The sequence below is a fragment of the Lolium perenne genome, chromosome 5 (genome assembly GCF_019359855.2).
Source record: "Lolium perenne isolate Kyuss_39 chromosome 5, Kyuss_2.0, whole genome shotgun sequence".
Classification (NCBI taxonomy): Eukaryota; Viridiplantae; Streptophyta; class Magnoliopsida; order Poales; family Poaceae; genus Lolium; species Lolium perenne.
This window is the reverse complement of record NC_067248.2, coordinates 105,030,145-105,055,229: the sequence shown is the minus strand read 5'-3', so window position 1 is coordinate 105,055,229 and position 25,085 is coordinate 105,030,145.

Here is a 25,085-nt window from a genome sequence, read left to right as displayed (position 1 = left end):
ATTACCGCATCGACAACCATGCTTTTCTGAAGGTGCCGAACTGAGAATATAACATGACAGGCTTGGCAATTTTGTCTGTCTACCCACGCAAACTACCTGCAAAATGTCTGTCTACCCACGCAAACTAATCTGCATTCTTCATAGCTGAGTACTCCATATAATTTCCATTACCTGGACGATGCAACCGATGAACCGAACCCATACGCTCCCATACTGCCATTACGTTATTCATATTCAATCTCCAGTCCTCAAATCCCAAATTGCTAGCAGGAGAAACTACCGTTAACTACATCTGACGAGTGCCTGCTTTATTTTCGGACCTAGAACCTGGCTTTGATCGCACGGTGTTTGTAGCAAAGAAGGTAAATTCCATTATCTTAAGAAACTTACACCTGGAGCACGTAATGTATTTGCGGTTCAGTTAACCATCGTCCAGAAAGAACATCGAGCTCGACGGTTCGCACCCAACCCTGCTACTCCGAATTAGGCGCCCCCTAGTAGCTGCCCTCCTCCTCCCATTAGGCGCCCCCTCGTCGCCCTCCGGGTTAGAGCCGTCCGCCGGCGCTGGCACACCTGCTAGTAGTCGGCCGTCGAAGAGGCAGATCAGGTCGGGGCGGGCAGCCAAATCAGACTATCAGAGGCGTTGAAGATGGGGACTCAGCCGCGGGAAGGACCGGATCCGAGGGACCGGCGACGGGTGGTTCGGGTGGTTCCTTTCGTCCGGCCAGAGGAGGTAGCTGCCGCTGGTCGTCGGAGATCGAGGGGTGGCGGAGGAGGTAGCTGCCGCTGCTCGCCGGAGATCGAGGGGTGGCGGCTGGTTGCGGAAAGAACCCGGTGGATTTGCGGCGTCACTGAACCATCGGGTCTGGCCGAGATGCAATGTGCCCAGGGCGACGCCGTACTGCCGTAGACGCCGGGTCAAGCAGCACATACTTTTGGGCCGCTGGGCTGCAGACATCTTCTCCATGATGAACTCGGACAAAACTCTGCGGCCATCCGCTACCATGCCTACGCTGTCAGGAGCAAGGACGCACGGACCCCCACCTAACCGACGACCGTGAGCTGCAATTCGACGGCAGCACCATACAGCGCATAGGGCCAGTCCCTCAGGATCTCGCCGTCGACGCCTCGACGGGGTCAGCTGGCGCAAGATGCGGTCGATCGATTGTCCATTTATATTGCATAGTTTCCGTCATAGTGTCGATCTCGTCGATTTCCGGTGGCGCTTATTAGATCGATGGTCCTCCCGCTCTCGTACTTTTGGCTGTAAATAGTCTAGGCGATCGAGTCCGGAGTGGAGTCCAGCCGTCGACAAAACAAAACAAAACAGAAACGGAAGCAACCCGACCTTTGTATCGTGCGATCCTAGGACAGAAGTTCAGGGTGGCACGGTGGGTAATTTTCTCCAACTTTTAGGGTACTTTTCAGTTAGACAACGACCGAGGGAGAAACCCTTTTCCCTTTATTATTAGGTATAGATATATACATGATTTTTCTGGTTTGAATATATATGTCTAGACCTTGTTTATCAACTTGAATGCTTACTATACATATGACGTAAGAATGCTATGTGCTTTGGTTTTTATTCTTTTGATTTTTTCTGAATTTTTAGGGCCATTTGAATGTTGGTCAAATCCTTGGTTTGACCAAGATTTAAACAAGTTTAAAACATGAAAATGAAAAGGGAAGTCTGTATCCTTCTTAGTCACTCTAAAATGAACCTTTTGGGATGTTCTTGAAATTTCAATGTTTGAAACCCAAAACGACTTCTCTTCATGCTAGACTTCATAAGATCGACAGGGGGTAGATACATGATTTGTCTGGTTTGGATATATCTAGACCTTGTTTATCAACTTGATTGCTTACGATATGACATAAGAAGACTATGTGATTTGGTTTTTCATTTTTCTGATTTTTTTGAATTTTGTGCCCACCCATTTGTATCTTCGTCAAATCCTAGGTTTGACCAAGATAATTTAAACAAGTTTAAAAGATGAAAATGTAAAGGGAAGCATGTATCCTTCTTAGTCATCTAAAATGAAGCTTTTGGGAGGTTTTTGAAATTTCCATGTTTGAAACCCAAAGCCACTTCTCTTCACATGCTTGACTTCATAAGACAGAGTTTAGGGGTTAGGGGTACAGATACATGATTTGTCTGGTTTGAATATGTCTAGACCTTGTTTATCAACTTGAATGCTTACTATATGACATAAGAAGACTATGTGATTTGGTTTTCATTTTTCTGTTTTTTATTTATTTTTCTGCCCATTTGAATCTTTGTCAAATCCTAGGTTTGAACAAGATTTAGACAAGTTTAACACGTGAAATAAACGAATAAGTAAGCCTTGATCCTTCTTAATTAGTCACTCCAAAATGTACCAATTGATAGTGTTAACTTTGCTTCATGGAAAAAATAATGTCATGTAAATGAATTAACTTGGATTTCCTACCCTTGAATCCATAGGAAACTTTGTTCTAATGCACTATAATAATCAACCGAGTTTTTTACATCAACAAGTCTGTCACTTACGTGTGGTGCCCACGCGTGTAGTCCCACACTTCAGTGAGCACAAGTCACGTTCAATAGGTACGCCAACTCCCAGCCATCTTCTTTGTCAAGAGAAGACGTATCAGGATGCGTATTGGAAGTCTGTGGGTCCTTCTGGATCCTTCGGTTGTCCCTCTCACAAAAAAAAAACAAATCTCTCTCATTCTCGGCCTCGCTCGACTCGCTCGCTCGCACCTCCTGCTCACTGACAAACCCTGCACAACAGTCAACATCATCATCATCACCCGAAAAAGGGGAGACACCATAATGCTCTCCCTTCTTCTCTCCTTCCGAGTGATCCCTCTTCCTCCGAGTTTCACTCGACGGGTAAACACCCATGTGCTGCATAGTAATAATAAAAAGGTAGTAGAAAAATCGATATACGAATCTATAATTAAATAGGTTAAACTCGGGTTTTGCCCAGTTCTACAGATCAAGGGTTCAAAAAAATCCAACTACGGGGTTCGAACAACACGATTCTAATCCAAGAATTTGTTCGACCTCATCCAAATGGCCTCAAACTATAGGGTTAGCATCTAGTGCATTATGTGTGAAAATGTATGCACTATGTGTGCTATAACTTGTATGTCTTTCAAATTTGAACCAAATTTGAATAAGTTTGAAATATTTGAAATGGGGCTTTTGGCTTAAACATTTGAAACTCAAAACGACTTCTCTTCATGCTAGACTTCATAAGACCGAGTTTAGGGTTAGGGGTAGATACATGATTTGTCTGGTTTAAATATGTCTAAACCTTGTTTATCAACTTTAGTGCTAACTTCTCAGTCACTCTAAAATGAAGTTTTTGGGAGGTTTTTGAAATTTCCATCTTTGAAACCCAAAACCACTTCTCTTCATGCTTGAATTCATAAGACAAAGTTTAGGTTTAGGGGGTATAGATACATGATTTGTCTGGTTTGAATATGTCTAGACCTTGTTTATCAAACTTTAATGCTTACTATATGACATAAGAAAACTATTGCTTTGGTTTTTCTTTTTTCTGATTTTTTTTTGAATTTTGATGCCCATTTGAATCTTGTCAAATCCTAGGTTTGACCAAGATTTGAACAAGTTTTAAACATGAAAATGAAAAGGGAAGCATGTAACCTTCTCAGTCACTCTAAAATGAAGTTTTTGGGAGGTTTTTGAAATTTTCATGTTTGAAACCCGAAACCACTTCTCTTCATGCTTGACTTCATAAGACAGAGTTTAGGGTTAGGGGGTAGATACATGATTTGTATCGTTTGAATATGTCCAAACCTTGTTTATCAACTTGAATATGCTTATGTGCTTTGGTTTTTCATTTTTCTGATTTTTTTGAATTTTATGCCCATAAATCTTGGTCAAATCCTAGGTTTGACCAGGATTTAAACAAGTTTAAAACATGAAATGAAAAGATAAGCATGGATCCTTCTTAGTCACTCTGAAATGAAGCTTTTGGGAGGTTTTTGAAATTTCCATGTTTGAAACCCAAAACCACTTCTCTTCATGATTGACTTCATAAGACAGAGTTTAATTAGGGTTTTAGGGGTAGATATATACATGATTTTTCTGGTTTGAATATATAGGTCCCTGATGGCGCGTAGATGTACACGTCCGTTGGGAACCCCAAGAGGAAGGTGTGATGCGCACAGCAGCAAGTTTCCCTCAGAAAGAAACCAAGGTTATCGAACCAGTAGGAGCCAAGAAGCACGTGAAGGTTGTTGGTGGAGGAATGTAGTGCGGCGCAACACCAGTGAAACCGGCGCCAACGTGGAACCTGCACAACACAATCAAAGTACTTTGCCCCAACGTAAAAGTGAGGTTGTCAATCTCACCGGCTTGCTGAAAACAAAGGATTAAGCGTATCGAGTGGAAGATGGTGTTTGTTTGCAAAGAACAGTAAAAGACAATGATTGCAGTAGAATGTATTCAGATGTAAAAGAATGGACCGGGGTCCATAGTTCACTAGTGGTGTCTCTCCAATAGGATAACTAACATGCTGGGTGAACAAATTACAGGCGGGCAATTGACAAATAAAGATTCGGTACATATCAACGATGATTACTATGTGATTTAATCAGGGCATTACGACAAAGTACATAGACCGCTATCCAGCATGCATCTATGACTAAATAATCCACCTTCAGGTTATCTTCCGAACACCTTCCAGTATTAAGTTGTAAACAACAGATAATTGCATTAAGTATGGTGCGTAATGTAATCAACACAAATATCCTTAGACAAAGCATCGATGTTTTATCCCTAGTAGCAACAGCACATCCACAACCTTAGAACTTTCTCATCAACGTCCTGCATTCAATGGAGGCATGAACCCACTATCGAGCATAATTACTCCCTCTTGGAGTTACAAGTATCAACTTGGCCAGAGCCTCTACTAGCAACGGAGAGCATGCAAGAACATAAACAACACATATATGATAGATTGATAATCAACTTAACATAATATTCTCTATTCATCGGATCCCGCCAAACACAACATGTAGCATTACAAATAGATGATCTTGATCATGTTAAGCAGCTCACAAGATCTAAACAATGATAGCACAAGCGGAGAAGACAACCATCTAGCTACTGCTATGGACCCATAGTCCAAGGATGAACTACTCACGCATCAATCCGGAGGCGGGCATGATGATGTAGAGCCCCTCCGGTGATGATTCCCCTCTCCGGCAGGGTGCCGAAGGCGATCTCCTGAATCCCCCGAGATGGGATTGGCGGCGGCGGCCTCTCAGTAATGTTTTCCGTATCGTGGCTCTCGGTACAGGGGGTTTCGCGACGAAGGCTATTTGTAGGCGGAAGGGAATGTCAGGGGGCGTCACGAGGGGCCCACACAACAGGGCCGCGTGGCCAGGGCCCAGGCCGCGCCGCCCTGGTGTGTCGCCACCTCGTGGCCCCACTTCGTCTCCCTTTCGGTCTTCTGGAAGCTTCGTGTAAAAATAGGCCCCTGGGCGTTGATTTCGTCCAATTCCGAGAATATTTCCTTACTAGGATTTCTGAAACCAAAAACAGCAGAAAAACAACAACTGGCACTTCGGCATCTTGTTAATAGGTTAGTGCCGGAAAATGTATAATAATGCTGTAAAGTATGTGTAAAACATTCAAGTATTGTAATAAAAGTAGCATGGAACATAAGAAATTATAGATACGTTTGAGACGTATCAAGCATCCCCAAGCTTAGTTCCTACTCGCCCTCGAGTAGGTAAACGATAACACAAATAATTTCTGAAGTGACATGCTACCAACATAATCTTGATCAACATTATTGTAAAGTATATGAGATGAATGGAGTGATCTGAACAAAAGATTGCTAACAAAGATAATGACTAAACAAATGAATCATATAGCAAAACTTTTCATGAATAATATTTTCAAACAAGTATAATAAGACTTGCATAAGAGCTAACTCATAAGCAATAAATTCAAAGTAGAATGAATTGAGGCAACACAAAGGATGATTAAGTTTTAGCAATTGCTTTCAACTTGTAACATGTATATCTCATGGATATTTGTCAACATAGAGTAATATAACAAGTGCAATAAGTAAACATGTAAGAATCAATGCACACAGTTAACACAAGTGTTTGCTTCTAAGATAGAAAGAAGTGGGTAAACTGACTCAACAATAAAGTAAAAGAATGGCCCTTCGTAGAGGGGAGCATGGATTACTATTTTTGTGCTAGAGCTTTTGTTTTGAAAACATAGAAACAATTTTGTCAACGGTAGTAATAATTCATATGTGCTATGCATAATACTTCCTACAAGTTGCATGTCTCATGCATAGAGTACTAATAGTGCTCGCACCTTGTCCTACTTAGCTCGGAAGACACGGATTATCATCGCATAACATATGTTTCAACCAAGTGTCACAAAGGGGTACCTCTATGCCGCCTGTACAAGTGTCTAAGGAGAAAGCACGCATTGGATTTCTCGCTTTTGATTATTCTCAACTTAGACATCCATACCGGGACAACATAGACAACAGATAATGGACTCCTCTTTTAATGCTTAAGCATTCTACAACAGTTAATATTCTCATAAGAGATTGAGGTTGTATGTCCAAACTGAAACTTCCACCATGATACATGGCTTTAGTTAGCGGCCCAATGTTCTTCTCTAACATATGCATACTCAAACCATTTGATCATGAAATCACACTTACTTCAGACAAGACGAACATGCATAGCATCTCACATGATATCCAACAAAGGTAAAATTGATGGCGTCCCCAGAAACATGGTTACCGCTCAACAAGCAACTTATAAGAATTAAGACACATAACTACATATTCATCACCACAATAGTTTTTAAGCTATTTGTCCCATGAGCTATATATTGCAAAGATAAAGGAATGAAATTTTAAAGGTAGCACTCAAGTAATTTACTTTGGAATGGCAAAAAAATACCACATAGTAGGTCGATATGGTGGACACAAATGGCATGGGGATTTTGGCTCAAGGTGTTTGGATGCATGAGAAGCATTTCCTCTCATTACAAGGTTTGGGATAGCAAGGTTGTTTGAAGCAAACACAAGTATGAACAGGTACAGCAAAACTCACACAAGGACATATTGCAAGCATTATAAGACTCTACACTGTCTTCCTTGTTGTTCAAACACTTTACCCGAAAATATCTAGACTTAGAGAGACCAATCATGCAAACCAAATTAAACAAGCTCTGCGGTAGTTCTTCATTAATAGATTAAACTACATGATGCAAGAGCTTAAACATGATCTATGAGAGCTCAAACAATTGCCAAGTTGCCAAACCATATGCAGCATTTTCCGATTCCAACCAAATAGCAATTTAACGAAGCAATTAGCTTTCGCCATGAACATTAAAGCACAATTAAGAACACAAGTGTTCCATATGAAAAAGCGGAGCGTAATATCTCCAATATAAGGATGGCGGGATCCAACTTTATTTAAACCAAACAAAAATAAAAGCAAACCGACGCTCCAAGTAAAGAACATAAGATGTGATGGAATAAAAATATAGTTTCACTAGAAGTGACCTGATAATGTTGTCGATGAAGAAGGGGATGCCTTGGGCATCCCCAAGCTTAGATGCTTGAGTCTTCTTAAAATATGCAGGAATGAACCACCGGGGCATCCCCAAGCTTAGACCTTTCACTCTTCTTGATCATAGTATATCATCCTCTTCTCTTGACCCTTGAAAACTTCCTCCACACAAACTTCAAGCAAACTCATTAGAGGGTTAGTGCATAATTACAAATTCACATATTCAGAGGTGACACAATCATTCTTAACACTTCTGGACATTGCACAAAGCTTCTGAAAGTTAATGGAACAAAGGAACTCATTCAACATAGCAAAAGCGGCAATGCGAAATAAAAGACAGAATCTGTCAAAAACAGAACAGTCCGTAAAGATGCTGGCAGGGGCACTTAACTTGCTCAAATGGAAAAACTCAAAACAAATGAAAGTTGCGTACATATCTGAGGATCACGCTCGTAAATTTGCAGATTTTTTATATTTTTTTACAGAGACTTCTGCGAGAATTCGTGACAGACAGCAATGCTGTTTCTGCGCAGCGATCCAAAATATAGTATCAACTTTAGCATAGAAACTTTACTTGGCACAAAAACATGATAAGGAGAGGTTGCTACAGTAGTAAACAACTTCCAAGACTCAACAATACAGTAAATAGAATAAAACATGGGTTATCTCCCAAGAAGTGCTTTTATTTAACGCCTTTCAGCTAGGCGCAGAAAGTGCAAATCAAGTAACATCAAGAGAAGAAGCATCAACATTATTATTTTTCTTACAAACACAACTTGTTGCAGAGGGCACCTTAGATGCTCCATTATCTAAATCTCCTATGGTGGTGCTAGGGGTTTTATCAATTTTAGGCCTATAATAATTCTTTTGTTTAGGCACCTTAGAGGCATACATGAATTTTTGCTCTTTACCCACATAATCTTTCTCCTTATACTTAAGAGAAGAAAAAGTTGAACCCAAGGTTCCCATAGCTTTTTCAAGTTCATCAATCCTATTGGTTTGATTATCATGGACAACACAAGTTCCTAGGACACTAATTCTTTCATCAATTCCTCCTAAGGATTTATCAAGTTCATCAGTTTTATCAAGTAACATTTCCAATTTAGTTTCAATACTTGGAAAATTTTTCTCTATGGTTTCCAATTTTTTCATAACATCCTCAAGAGAGATTTCAATTTTAACTTCATTAACAGGTGGTATTCCAACTAGACTCTCTATGATGCAACTAGCTTCTAAAGCGGGAGTACCTAGGAAATTACCTCCCGAAAGAGTATCAAGAACATACCTATTCCAACTAGATAAGCCAACATAAAAGTTCCTAAGAAGGATAATAGTGGAGTGTTTCTTAATGCACCTATGATGAGCATTACTAATTCTGTACCAAGCATCTTTAAAACTTTCTCCACCTTGTTGCTTAAAATAACGAACTTCAACTTCAGGATTACTCATTTTAGTAGTAGTAAAGTAAACTAGGCAAATAAAGTATAGACAAATAACTAATTTTTTTGTGTTTTGATATAGAGCTAGTAAATAAGACAGTAAGTAAAGTAACTAATTTTTTTGTGTTTTTAATATGAAGCAAACAAGACAGTAAATAAAATAAAGTAAAGCAAGACAAAAACAAAGTAAAGAGATTGGAAGTGGAGACTCCCCTTGCAGCGTGTCTTGATCTCCCCGGCAACGGCGCCAGAAAAATGCTTGATGGCGCGTAGATGTACACGTCCGTTGGGAACCCCAAGAGGAAGGTGTGATGCGCACAGCAGCAAGTTTCCCTCAGAAAGAAGCCAAGGTTATCGAACCAGTAGGAGCCAAGAAGCACGTGAAGGTTGTTGGTGGAGGAATGTAGTGCGGCGCAACACCAGTGAAACCGGCGCCAACGTGGAACCTGCACAACACAATCAAAGTACTTTGCCCCAACATAACAATGAGGTTGTCAATCTCACCGGCTTGCTGAAAACAAAGGATTAAGCGTATCGAGTGGAAGATGGTGTTTGTTTGCAAAGAACAATAAAAGACAATGATTGCAGTAGAATGTATTCAGATGTAAAAGAATGGACCGGGGTCCACAGTTCACTAGTGGTGTCTCTCCAATAAGATAACTAACATGCTGGGTGAACAAATTACAGGCGGGCAATTGACAAATAAAGATTCAATACATATCAACGATGATTACTATGTGATTTAATCAGGGCATTACGACAAAGTACATAGACCGCTATCCAGCATGCATCTATGCCTAAATAATCCACCTTCAGATTATCATCCGAACCCCTTCCAGTATTAAGTTGTAAACAACAGATAATTGCATTAAGTATGGTGCGTAATGTAATCAACACAAATATCCTTAGACAAAGCATCGATGTTTTATCCCTAGTGGCAATAGCACATCCACAACCTTAGAACTTTCTGTCACTGTCCCAGATTCAATGGAGGCATGAACCCACTATCGAGCATAATTACTCCCTCTTGGAGTTACAAGTATCAACTTGGCCAGAGCCTCTACTAGCAACGGAGAGCATGCAAGAACATAAACAACACATATATGATAGATTGATAATCAACTTAACATAATATTCTCTATTCATCGGATCCCGCCAAACACAACATGTAGCATTACAAATAGATGATCTTGATCATGTTAGGCAGCTCACAAGATCTAAACAATGATAGCACAAGCGGAGAAGACAACCATCTAGCTACTTCTATGGACCCATAGTCCAAGGATGAACTACTCACGCATCAATCCGGAGGCGGGCATGATGATGTAGAGCCCCTCCGGTGATGATTCCCCTCTCCGGCAGGGTGCCGGAGGCGATCTCCTGAATCCCCCGAGATGGGATTGGCGGCGGCGGCCTCTCAGTAATGTTTTCCGTATCGTGGCTCTCGGTACAGGGGGTTTCGCGACGAAGACTATTTGTAGGCGGAAGGGTAGGTCAGAGGGCGTCACGAGGGGCCCACACAACAGGGCCGCGCGGCCAGGGCCCAGGCTGCGCCGCCCTGGTGTGTCGCCACCTCGTGGCCCCACTTCGCCTCCCTTTCGGTCATCTGGAAGCTTCGTGTGAAAATAGGCCCCTGGGTGTTGATTTCGTCCAATTCCGAGAATATTTCCTTACTAGGATTTCTGAAACCAAAAACAGCAGAAAAACAGCAATTGGCACTTCGGCATCTTGTTAATAGGTTAGTGCCGGAAAATGTATAATAATGATGTAAAGTATGTGTAAAACATTCAAGTACTGTAATAAAAGTAGCATGGAACATAAGAAATTATAGATACGTTTGAGACGTATCAGTCCCACACTTCAGTGAGCATAAGTCACGTGCGGTAGGTACGCAAACTCCCAGCCATCTTCTTTGTCAAGAGAAGACGCATCAGCATGCGTATCGGAAAGTCTCTGGGTCCTTCAGGATCCTTCGGTTGTCCCTCTCACACACACAAAAAAAAATCTCTCTCATCTCCTCGCTCGATTTGCTCGCTCGCTCGCACCTCCTGCGCACTGACCTGCACAACAGTCAACATCACCAGAAAAAGAATATACACCATAAATAAGAGGGGCCCCGTGACTGCTCTCCCTTCTTCTCCTTCCGAGTGATTCCTCTTCCTCCGATTTTCACTCGACGGGCAAACACACATGTGCTGCATAGTAATAATAAAAAAGTAAAAGAATCGACTACGAATCTATTATTAAATAGGTTAAACTAGGGTTTTGCCCAGAACTACAGATCAAGTTGAAAAAAAAAATCCAACTACGGGGTTTGATTTTGGCCTACAAATAAAAAATTAAATAAGTTGAACTAGTATTCCTCTAAAAAATCATTTTGGTTTGCATTGTTTGATAATTTTCATAGCTAGAGTGCATCACAATTTTTTGATTTCATGCTTTGCTTTGCCAATTTTGATTTTTTCTAACCACCTTCTCTTTGATTTCAAATTTAGGTCAAACTATCAGTGCCTACTATGTGTTCTACTTGAATTGGATGCAGCATGCGCACATGATATGTTTTGCCATTGTTTTGGGCTTCCACACATCTTGGGGCATCCAAGTATTTAAGTTACCTTGTTTTTTAATTGTAATTCATGTACCCTTCCTCCCAATTAAATTTTGGTTTTACATTTTTTAAATTATTAAATTTTTATGCCCATTCTGATGTCATATAGTTAGCATTTAAGTTGATAAACAAGGTCTAGACATATTCAAACCGGAAAAATCATGTATCTACCCCTAACCCAAAACTCTGTCTTATGAAGTCAAGCATGAAGAGAAGTCCTTTTGGGTTTCAAACATGGAATTTTCAAAAACCCTCCAAAAAGCTTCATTTTGGAGTGACTAAGAAGGATGGAGGCTTACCTTTTCATTTTCATGTTTTAAACATGTTTAAATCTTGGTCAAACCTATTATTTGACAAAGAATCAAATGGGCTTAAAATTTCAAAAAAATCAAAAAATGAAAAACCAAAGCATGCAGTCTTCTTATGTCATATATATATTACGCATTCAAGTTGATAAACAAGGTCTGGACATATTCAAACCAAAAAATCATGTATCTACCCCCTAACGCTAAACTCTGTCATATGAAGTCAAGCATATGAAGAGAAGTGGTTTTGGGTTTCAAACATGGAAATTTCAGAAACCCTCACAAAATTAGCTTCATTTTGGAGTGAATAAGAAGGATCAAGGCTTACTTTTTCAATTTCATGTTTTAAACTTGTTTAAATCTTGGTTAAACCTAGGATTTGACCAAGATTCAATTGGGCATAAAAATTCAGAAAAGAAATAAAAAAAAATGAAAAACCAAAGCACATAAGCTTCTTATGTCATATAGCTAGTAAGCATTCAAGTTGATCAACGAAGTCCATACATATTTAAACAAGAAAAATCATGTATATATATACCCCTAACCCTAAACTCTGTCTTATGAAGTCATCAAGCACGAAAAGAAGTGGTTTTGGGTTTCATTTTTTGATTTCTTTTTTGAATTTTTATGCCCATTTGAATCTTGGTCAAATCCTATATCAGTTTTGACCAGGATATTTAAACAAGTTTAAAACATGAAAATGAAAAAGTAAGCCTGGATGATCCTTCTCTTATTCACTCCAAATGAAGCTTTTGGGAGGGTTTTTGAAATTTGCATGTGTTTGAAACCCAAAACCCCTTCTCTTCGTGCTTGACTTCATAAGATATATATATAGAGTTCAGGGTTAGGGGTCGATACATGATTTTTCTGGTTTGAATATGTCTAGACCTTTGTTTATCAACTTGAATTATTTTACTATATGACATAAGAAGACCATGTGCTTTGGTTTTTTTTGGATTTCTCTTTTGAAATTTTATGCCCTTTTGAATCTTGGTCAAAACCTAGGTTTGACCAAGATTTAAACAAGATTAAAACATGAAAATGAAAAAGTAAGCCTTGATCCTTCTTATTAACTCCAAAATGAAGGTTTTTGGGAGGGTTTTTGAAATATCCATATTTGAAACCCAAAACCACTTCTCTTCGTGTAGAGTTTAGGGCTAGGGGGTAGCTAGACACATGAATTTTCTGGTTTGAACATGTCTAGATCTTGTTTATCAACTTGAATGCTTACTATTTATATGACATAATTAAGGAGAGTACATGCTTTTGGTTTTTCATTTTTTTCATTTTCTATTTTTATTCCCGTTCTTATGTCATAAAGTAAGCATGCAATTAAGTTGATAAACAAGGTCTAGACATATTCAAACTAGAATATTATACTGCATTAGTACAAAAAGTTTCCTATGGATTCATCAAGGGTAGTAAAGCCAAGTTAACTCATTGTCATGACTAAGAAGGATCCATGCTTACTTTTTCATTTTCATGTTTTAAACTTGTTTAAATCTTGGTCAAACCTAGGATTTGACCAAGATTCAAATGGTCATAAAAAATCAAACAAAATCAAGAAAATCAAAAACCAAATCACATAGTCTTCTTATGTAATATAGTAAGCATTCAAGTTGATCAACGAAGTCTAGACATATTCAAACCAGAAAAATCATGTATCTACCCCTAACACTAAACGCTGTCTTATGAAGTCAAGCATGAAGAGAAGAAGTGGTTTTGGGTTTCAAACATGGAAATTTCAAAAACCCACCCAAAAGCTTCATTTTGGAGTGACTAAGAAGGATCCAAGCTTACTTTTTCATTTTCATGTTTCAAACTTGTTTAAATCTTTGTCAAACCTAGTGTTTGACCAAGATTCAAATGGGCATAAAAATTCAAAAAAGAAATCAAAAAAATGAAATATCAAAGCACATAAACTTCTTATGTCATATAGTAATTAAGCATTCATGTTGATCAACAAAGTCTATATATATTTAAACAACAAAAATCATGTATATATATACCCCCAAACCCTAAACCACTTATCTTCACATGCTTGACTTCATAAGACAGAGTTTAGGGGTTAGGGGTATAGATACATGATTTGTCTGGTTTGAATATGTCTAGACCTTGTTTATCAACTTGAATGCCTACTATATGACATAAGAAGACTATGTGATTTGGTTTTTCATTTTTCTGTTTTTTAATTATTTTTCTGCCCATTTGAATCTTGGTCAAATCGTAGGTTTGAACAAGATTTAGACAAGTTTAACACGTGAAATTAAACTAATAAGTAAGCCTTGATCCTTCTTAGTCACTCCAAAATGTACCAATTGATAGTGTTAACTTTGCTTCATGGAAAAAATAATGTCATGTAAATGAGTTAACTTGGATTTCCTACCCTTGAATCCATAGGAAACTTTTTCTAATGCACTATAATAATAAACCGAGTTTTTACACCAACAGGTCTGTCACTTACGTGTGGTGCCCACGCATGTGGTCCCACACTTCAGTGAGCACAAGTCACGTGCAATAGGTACGCCAACTCCCAGCCATCTTCTTTGTCAAGAGAAGACGCATCAGGATGCGTATTGGAAGTCTGTGGGTCCTTCTGGATCCTTCGGTTGTCCCTCTCACAAAAAAACAAATCTCTCTCATTCTCGGCCTCGCTCGACTCGCTCGCTCGCACCTCCTGCTCACTGAGAAACCCAGTACAACAGTCAACATCATCATCATCACCCGAAAAAGGGGAGACACCATAATGCTCTGCCTTTTTTCTCTCCTTCCGAGTGATCCCTCTTCCTCCGAGTTTCACTCGACGGGCAAACGCACATCTGCTGCATAGTAATAATAAAAAGGTAGAAAAATCGATATACGAATCTATAATTAAATAGGTTAAACTAGGGTTTTGCCCTGTACTACAGATCAAGGTTCAAAAAAATCCAACTATGGGGTTCGAACAACACGATTCTAATCCAAGAATTTTTTCGACCTCATCCAAGTGGCCTCAAACTATAGGGTTAGCATCCAGTGCAGTATGTGTGAAAATGTATGTACTATGTGTGCTATAACTTGTATGTATTTCAAATTTGAACCAAATTTGAATAAGTTTGAAATATTTGAAATGGGGCTTTTGGCTTAAACGTTTGAAACTCAAAACGACTTCTCTTCATGCTAGACTTCATAAGACCGAGTTTAGGGTTAGGGGTAGATACATGATTTGTCTGGTTTGAATATGTCTAAACCTTTTTTATCAACTTTAATGCTAACTTCTCAGTCACTCTAAAATGAAGTTTTTGGGAGGTTTTTGAAATTTCCATCTTTGAAACCCAAAACCACTTCTCTTCATGCTTGACTTCATAAGACAAAGTTTAGGGTTAGGGGGTATAGATACATGATTTGTATGGTTTGAATATGTCCAAACCTTGTTTATCAACTTGAATATGCTTACTATATGACATAAGAAGACTATGTACTTTGGTTTTTCATTTTTCTGATTTTTTTAAATTTTCTACGCATTTGAATCATATCTTGATCAAATCCTAGGTTTGACCAAGATTTAGACAAGTTTAACACGTGAAAACGAGTAAGTAAGCCTGGGTAGTCACTCTAAAATGAAGCTTTTGGGAGGTTCTTGAAATTTCCATGTTTGAAACCCAAAACCACTTCTCTTCATGATTGACTACATAAGATCGACAGATCAGTTTAGGGTTAGGGGTAGATATATACATGATTTGTCTGGTTGAATATGTCTAGACCTTGTTTATCAACTTTAATGCTTACTATATGACATAAGAAAACTATTGCTTTGGTTTTTCCTTTTTCTGATTTTTTTTTAATTTTGATGCCCATTTGAATCTTGTCAAATCCTAGGTTTGACCAAGATAATTTAAACAAGTTTAAAACATGAAAATGAAAAGGGAAGCATGTAACCTTCTCGGTCACTCTAAAATGAAGTTTTTGGGAGGTTTTTGAAATTTCCATGTTTGAAACCCGAAACCACTTCTCTTCATGCTTGACTTCATAAGACAGAGTTTAGGGTTAGGGGGTAGATACATGATTTGTATGGTTTGAATATGTCCAAACCTTGTTTATCAACTTGAATATGCTTATGTGCTTTGGTTTTTCATTTTTCTGATTTTTTTGAATTTTATGCCCATAAATCTTGGTCAAATCCTAGGTTTGACCAGGATTTAAACAAGTTTAAAACATGAAATGAAAAGATAAGCCTGGATCCTTCTTAGTCACTCTAAAATGAAGCTTTTGGGAGGTTCTTGAAATTTCCATATTTGAAACCCAAAACCACTTCTCTTCATGATTGACTTCATAAGACATAGTTTAATTAGAGTTTTAGGGGTAGATATATAGATGATTTTTCTGGTTTGAATATATATGTCTAGACCTTGTTTATCAACTTGAATGCTTACTATACATATGACATAAGAATGCTATGTGCTTTGGTTTTTCATTCTTTTGATTTTTTTTCTGAATTTTTAGGGCCATTTGAATCTTGGTCAAATCCTTGGTTTGACCAAGATTTAAACAAGTTTAAAACATGAAAATGAAAAGGGAAGTCTGTATCCTTCTTAGTCACTCTAAAATGAAGCTGTTGGGATGTTCTTGAAATTTCAATGTTTGAAACCCAAAACGACTTCTCTTCATGCTAAACTTCATAAGATCACTAGTAGGAAAACCATTATAGGTGGAAACCACAACTGTGGCGCACCAAAGGGCCCATGCGCCACAAAAATATTTCTGTGGCGCACCACTATAATGCGCCATAAAAAATTGGAAGTTTCTGTGGCGCATTTGCCAGCTCATGCGCCACATAAGATGGAGATTCTGTGGCGCACCGTGGGCTGTGCGCCACAGAAAGTTTGTGGGGCCCACGCGGGGTCCAGCACTGCACATGGGCGAAGAGAATTCTGTGGCGCATGGTGGCATGTGCGCCACAGAAATTTAAAATTCTGTGGCGCATGGTGGCATGTGCGCCACAGAAGTTTAAACTTCTGTGGCGCATGGTGGCATGTGCGCCACAGAAGTTCATATTTCTGTGGCGCACCAAAAATATGCGCCACAGAATTCCCATTTTTTCTCCCCACGCAACTCCACCCCCCCCCCCCCCCCCCGTGGATCGCCTTTTTTACCTTTGTACAAAATAAAAGAAATAGATAGAAATTTCAAAAAATATAATCCTTCAAGATTCCCATATATTATGTCTTCTAGCACCACTACAATTTAACAAATATGAATTTCGACTTTTTTTTGCAAAATTGCGTGTGAAAATCATCGAACTGGATTTCTGGTTGCATACGAACCCGGTTGGACAATTTTTAGAATCGCCAAATTCGAAAAGAGTAAAAAGTTACGGCCAGTTAAAGTTTTTTTCCTGCAAAATAGAAAAATTGAAAAAAAAATCTGTGGCGCACCACTGGTCCGTGCGGCACAGAAGTTTGGCCCGAAAATTTTGAATTTGGCCGGCGCCAATCTCCTACTTCTTTTCTCCTCCACCACTTCTCCTCCACCACCTCTCCTCTCACTTCTCAATCTCCTCACTTCTTCTCCCACCACCACCACCACCACCACCTCCCTTCTCCGGCGACCACCACCACCACCTTCTCCGTCGACCACCACCACCTTCTCCGGCGACCACCACCACCTCCTCCGGCGAGCACGACCATCTCCGGCGACCACCACCTCCTCCTCCGACGACCACCACCACGTCCTCTGGCGAGCACCACCACCTCCGGCGAGCACCAACTCCGGCCACCACCACCACCACCACCACCACCACCACCACCACCACCACCTACTCCTCCGGCCAACACAACCACAACCACCACCACCACCACCACCACCTCCTCCTCCTCCTCCTCGACCACCACCACCACCACCAAAAAAAAATCGGCCAAATTCCGGCGGCCCCAGATCTAGATCTAGATCTAGATCTGGCCGCCACTTTTTTTTTGAAATTTGAAAAAAAAATTCTGTGGCGCATATTGCCATGGTGCGCCACAGAAGTTTGGCAGACAATTCTGTGGCGCATATTGACCTAGTGCGCCACAGAATTCAAAATTTCTGTGGCGCATGTATATGTGCGCCACAGAATTTAAATACTAGTCGCATAGCAACTGTGGCGACCTGGATATGCGCCACAGAATTGGATTTTGGTGCGCCACAGATAGCCTATTTTCCACTAGTGCATCGACAGGGTGTAGATACATGATTTGTCTGGTTTGGATATATCTAGTCCTTGTTTATCAACTTGATTGCTTACGATATGACATAAGAAGACTATGTGATTTGGTTTTTCATTTTTCTGATTTTTTTGAATTTTGTGCCCACCCATTTGTATCTTCGTCAAATCCTAGGTTTGACCAAGATAATTTAAACAAGTTTAAAACATGAAAATGTAAAGGGAAGCATGTATCCTTCTTAGTCACTCTAAAATGAAGCTTTTGGGAGGTTTTTGAAATTTCCATGTTTGAAACCCAAAACCACTTCTCTTCACATGCTTGACTTCATAAGACAGAGTTTAGGGGTTAGGGGTACAGATACATGATTTTTCTGGTTTGAATATGTCTAGACCTTGTTTATCTACTTGAATGCTTACTATATGACATAAGAAGACTATGTGATTTGGCTTTTCATTTTTCTGTTTTTTATTTATTTTTCTGCCCATTTGAATCTTGGTCAAATCCTAGGTTTGAACAAGATTTAGACAAGTTTGACACGTGAAATTAAACGAATAAGTAAGCCTTGATCCTTAATTAGTCACTCCAAAATGTACCAATTGATAGTGTTAACTTTGCTTCATGGAAAAAATAATGTCATGTAAATGAGTTAACTTGGATTTCCTACCCTTGAATCCATAGGAAACTTTGTTCTAATGCACTATAATAATCAACCGAGTTTTTACACCAACAGGTCTGTCACTTACGTGTGGTGCCCACGCGTGTGGTCCCACACTTCAGTGAGCACAAGTCACGTGCAATAGGTACGCCAACTCCCAGCCATCTTCTTTGTCAAGAGAAGACGCATCAGGATGCGTATTGGACGTCTGTGGGTCCTTCTGGATCCTTCGGTTGTCCCTCTCACAAAAAAAAAATCTCTCTCATTCTCGGCCTCGCTCGACTCGCTCGCACCTCCTGCTCACTGACAAACCCTGTACAACAGTCAACATCATCATCATCACCCGAAAAAGGCGAGACACCATAATGCTCTGCCTTTTTTCTCTCCTTCCGAGTGATCCCTCTTCCTCCGAGTTTCACTCGACGGGCAAACTGTAACATCTCAAAATTTTCAAAACAAAGAAAATGAATTTCTCTTTTTCCAAATTTTGGAACCAACAAATTTTTTTATTAAATTTAGTTAGATACATAGTGAGCATGCTTAATTCTTGTGCTATTGCCATGATTGCTTGTTGAACTACTTTGAAATGATCTTAAACCCTAAACCTCACCCCTCTTTTCACCAGCCAAATTAAAACAAATTAAATAGAATTTAAATAAGAAAAAGGCATATGTGCCTATGGTTATTTTTGTGAAACTTTACCCTAAGCCTTTCTACTTTGTTTAGAGGATTGGAAAACCTTCATAAACCTTGCCTAGTACTTATCAAACCAAATCCAAAGTGAAACCAAAGAAAATAAAAAGAAACTAAAAATACCATAGCGGCATCTGAGAGTAAAACACAAATTTATGAATTTGAGAATCTTGACCCTAAGACATGTTGTGAATGGTTGGATCACTCCTCTATACCATTTCAACACTCAACAACACCAATTGGGTCAAGCCAAGTCAAATTAAAAATCAAATGCAACATATGCATATATAGAGGCATATGTGGCACATACCATTTTACCAAATCTTGTTCTATGCCTTTGTACCTTGCCCAAATGGTGTGAAACCCTTTCTAAACCTAATCTCACACCAATTTGACCCTAACCCATGCCCAAGTAAAGCAAGGGAAACAAAATATAAGAATAAGGAAAAATTGCATATCACCTCTTATGTGCTATGGCTATTTTTGCAAATCTTTGAGCTAGACATTGTGGAATGGTTTCAATGGTTTGGAAATGTTCCTAAACTAATAAGAATCACATTTGAGTCAAGAAAGGTCAAATTAAATGAAGAGAAATCAAATAGTGAGAAAATCCCATTTTCACTCACATACACTTAGCCAATTTTGCAAATCTTCAACCAAAGCCACCATGGCTTGTGCCATTGTTTGTAAAACACTTATATATCAATAACACATCCATTTGAATCAAAGAAACCCAATTCAAATCAAAGATAAATTCAAATTCAACTTACATATGATAATGGTCATATGGCCATTTTATAAAATCTTCACCACTTTACCCCTCTGGTTTTGACTTTTCTTAAACTAACCTTGGTCAACCCTTGCCATGCCATCCAAGACCACCATGTGAACAACTTTGATGTTGACCACCAGAGCTAACTTTGACCAGGTTGACCAGAATAGATGAGACAAGATGCGACCTTGAAATAAAGAGAAGATAACCCTCATTTTGAAATCTCACAAATTTTTCACCAAATTGAACACAAACAGCACCATTCTACCTTTCTAATTATATAAAAGAGATTCACCAAAAAGATTTGAAATTCTCCAATGTTTTCTTCATGCGGCCATTTCATCAAACACATGGTGTGCAAAATTCTGGAAAGTGGACACATGCTATAATCCAATGGATCTTGGGCTAAACCCCTTTCTATTGGTGATCATCAGCCTCCTGTACCCCCTCTGCATCAGACCAAGCCCATTTGCACTGATTAAAGTGGGGGCATGATGAAGAACACACCCAGGCCGGACATGAGAGACATCACCATGCCACCTTACCTCACCACCTCTCTCTGGTCCATCCAACCTTGCCATCTAGCCTCGCCAGGAAGTACTGAGCATGCTAGACACGATGCCCATCCAAACCATACACGACAACGCCCTGGCCAGACGTGATCACCGCGCCCAGTGCACGCCAGAGCGTGCACTGGCACGCCACTGGACACGCCAGGACGCCACCTTGCCCAGTCGCGTCTGTCCTCCTCTCGATCCCTCCTCTCACGTGCTCACTCCACACCACTCCAGTACCCTGCCAGACACTCCCAATTGGCCGCCCGTGCTCTGCAGACCTAGCCATGATCAAACCCTGCCGCGCCCGTGCAGCGAGGACATCAACGATGGCCGCACGCTCTCGTCCATCATTGGTTGAGCCAGCACCCTCCCTAGCTTCTCCTAGACGTCTCCTACCCCGCGCGCAACCCCTCTTGCCCCTTCGCCGCTCCAATCGACGGCGCCATGGTCGACCTGAGCCACCCCCTCGGCCTCGCCCAGCTTCTATAAAAGGAGGGCCTCCCTGGATGATCTCTTCACACCCATTCACTCCCCTCCTTCTCCTGAACCTCCTCGACCCCTTCCCCTCTCCGATTACACACCATCTCGCAGGAATTTGGCCGGAGCCCGCCGCCGCAGCAGCTCGACGAAGCCGACGATTCCGAGCACCCCCGGAGCTCCCACGACCACCAATCGACTCGTCGTCGTCTCCAACGTCGAACGACAGCCTCGCCGACGCTCGCCTGCCTCCAGGTAGCTCTCCGACCCCCTAGTCTGGCCGCCGGTAGGGTTGGATCTCCGGCGAGCCATGTCGAGGATGAGGACGACCCTCAGCCGTGCGATCACCTTGTGATCCGACGGCCCTCCTCGCGTACCGTTTCGGGCTGGGAAACCCCTGGCTGACAGTGGACCCCGCCGTCAGCCCCGCTCGTCCAGCGTGGCCGCCCACTGGGCTGGCCCGTTTAACCCCTCTGCGGCCCATTAGCATTTCCTGCCTAGCCCAGTTATTTCAAATCTAAATTAATTTGTTTCAGTAAATTTCAATACTGGTGCTGTGATAAAAATTGAATAACTTCAAATCGGCTAAACCAAATTCAGTGAATTTGATGTTGTTGGAAAGCTTATGAAAAGCTCCATCCAACCCCACTAGTTTGAACCCTAGATCTCTTACAGATTTTGAATAGTAAAAATCACAACCCAATAACTTTTCAAACTTCAAATAATTATTTAAAATCAACCATAAACTATTTTGAGGTGATTCAAATTCTCATAAATCACAATTCAAATACTCTATTTGTTTATGTAAAAATATGATATGGTTGCTTCATATGATCATGGGATAGAACCCAAAATGTGGCTATGTAGTCAATACTAGCCCATTTAAATTATTTCCAAATTTAAGATTTTAAATCTATGAGGTGTAGCACCTCATTTAAATCATGTTCTCAAGTGATATGAAGTAATGTGATGACCTCTACTTAGGCTCATACTTGCTCACTTGTGGAATTTAAATCAATATAGTTTTTAAATTGCAATGGTTATTTAAATCACATGAGATGATGAATCTCATTTAAATCACTTTTCTCAAATAATAAGTGTGAAGTGTTGACCTTGGTCAACATGTGATCATCCCTGGTTATTTGAGAAGTTTAAATCTTAACAAGATTCAATGAGAGGAAATTATTTCTCCAAACTAAAGAGAAACCCTAATCCACATTTTCAATGAGAGGAAATTATTTTCCTAATATTAAATAAAGAAACCCTAGCATAATTTGTGAATAAATGTTAATTAGTGATGCTAGATCATTTGAGTGAGCCATTAAGGCTAATTAAGAGTACTTAGGCATTGTTTGGTGATTGTATCCTCGTACTCGTTTATAGACGCTAGTACCAGAGACTATCAAGAGGAGGAGGTATTCTACCAAGAGGAAGGAGAAGAGAACTTTGAGCACTACCCTAATCAAGGCAAGCTAATACCATTGCAAGCCAACTTAATGCAAAGCTCTACCAGAGCAAGGCATCATTACTTTTACTTTATGCTTAATGCTCCTATCCCAAGTTTTTACTTTACAAGCTTTACTAAATTGTGTTTATCAAAGTACTTATTGATTCATGATTCACTTGGTCTAGATATAGAGTAGTACAAGAGTATCAAATTTAGCCTAGAGCATTACAAGCTAGTTAGCACCCCTCATGACTAGTTGCTAGTGCTAACAAATAAAATTGACTACTCTAGATGGGAACATGTGAAATGAAATGACTTTGAAAACCTTGGAATGATGATTCATTCTATTGAAAGATTTTGAAGGTGAATATGACTTGTGAAGGACTTGGTGAATTTTACGAAAACTGATGGTTGGGTTCGGATGCGATACCATTCCAATTTGAAAGTACCCCCACAATACCCAACATGGGTAAGGGCTTAACTAGAAATTTATGTGCTCTAGTATGGGTTCCCTCTAAACAAGCGTCATAGGGGTTATGCCGAGGCTGCCTCCGTTGAAAGTGAATTGATGTGAAATGACGTGAAATGAGGTGAATGTCCGGCCCAAGCCCTGTGCAGTTCCCAGGCTGACGGTTTGTCTTCACTGGGAGGCCAAGCTCATGGGGAGAGGTGCCTATACTAGGGTATGTAAGTGAAAGGTTTTGGTTGGTAGTCCGCACACGGAGTGTGATAAATCAGGGCCAGTTAACCCTGACGGATTATTGCAAATATTGTGGCACAAGTGTACGACCTCTGCAGAGTGTAGAACTATTCGAATAGCCGTGTCCACGGTTACGGACGATTGGAAAGGCCATATTGTTCCGTCATCAGGCTCTTTTCAAAAATATGACATGTGACTTGTGACTTGAATTTGAAAGGTGAATGGTGACTCTGAATTGAATCACAACAGAGTTGTGAAAATGACAATAATGTTCCCACTTGAGTTAGTTTAACAAATGAAGAGTCTTTACTAAATATTTATGAAATAAACTTGGCTTTATGCAAATAAACCAAGAGCTTAGTATCCCCTTACTAAAATTGATAGCGCTTACACTAGTATTAGTTTGCGAGTACTTTAAAGTACTCATGGCTTTGTCCCTGGCTATTCAAATGGCCAGACTATGAAGAGGAGTACCAGAACCCGGAAGAAGGACAACAGGACGTCTACGAAAACTAGGATCACTCCTGACGTCAACAGTTGCATGTGGAATAAATGGACTACTACTACGCTATTTCGCTTCCGCTATGTGTTATGTAATGGATTAATAGAACTTCTATTATTGTAATAAGACTGGATCATGTGATCCTTTATTTGTAAGACGATTATGGTATGTAATGAATGATGTGTTGTGATATCAATCTATTATGTCTCGCAAAAACAATATTCCTGGGATTGCGAGGAATGGCATAATAGGCATCTGGACTTAAAAACCCAGGTGTTGACACAAACGCACATCTGCTGCATAGTAATAATAAAAATGGAGTAGAAAAATCGATATACGAATCTATAATTAAATAGGTTAAACTAGGGTTTTGCCCTGTACTACAGATCAAGGTTCAAAAAAATCCAACTACGGGGTTTGAACAACACGATTCTAATCCAAGAATTTTTTCGACCTCATCCAAGTGGCCACAAACTATAGGGTTAGCATCTAGTGCAGTATGTGTGAAAATGTATGCACTATGTGTGCTATAACTTGTATGTCTTTCAAATTTGAACCAAATTTGAATAAGTTTGAAATATTTGAAATGGGGCTTTTGGCTTAAACGTTTGAAACTCAAAACGACTTCTCTTCATGCTAGACTTCATAAGACCGAGTTTAGGGTTAGGGGTAGATACATGATTTGTCTGGTTTGAATATGTCTAAACCTTGTTTATCAACTTTAATACTAACTTCTCAGTCACTCTAAAATGAAGTTTTTGGGAGGTTTTTGAAATTTCCATCTTTGAAACCCAAAACCACTTCTCTTCATGCTTGACTTCATAATACAAAGTTTAGGGTTAGGGGGTACAGATACATGATTTGTATGGTTTGAATATGTCCAAACCTTGTTTATCAACTTGAATATGCTTACTATATGACATAAGAAGACTATGTACTTTGGTTTTTTATTTTTCTGATTTTTTTAATTTTCTGTGCATTTGAATCATATCTTGGTCAAGTTTAACACGTGAAAACGAGTAAGTAAGCATGGATCCTTCTTAGTCACTCTAAAATGAAGCTTTTGGGAGGTTCTTGAAATTTCCATGTTTGAAACCCAAAACCTCTTCTCTTCATGATTGACTTCATAAGATCGACAGATCAGTTTAGGGTTAGGGCTAGATATATACATGATTTTTC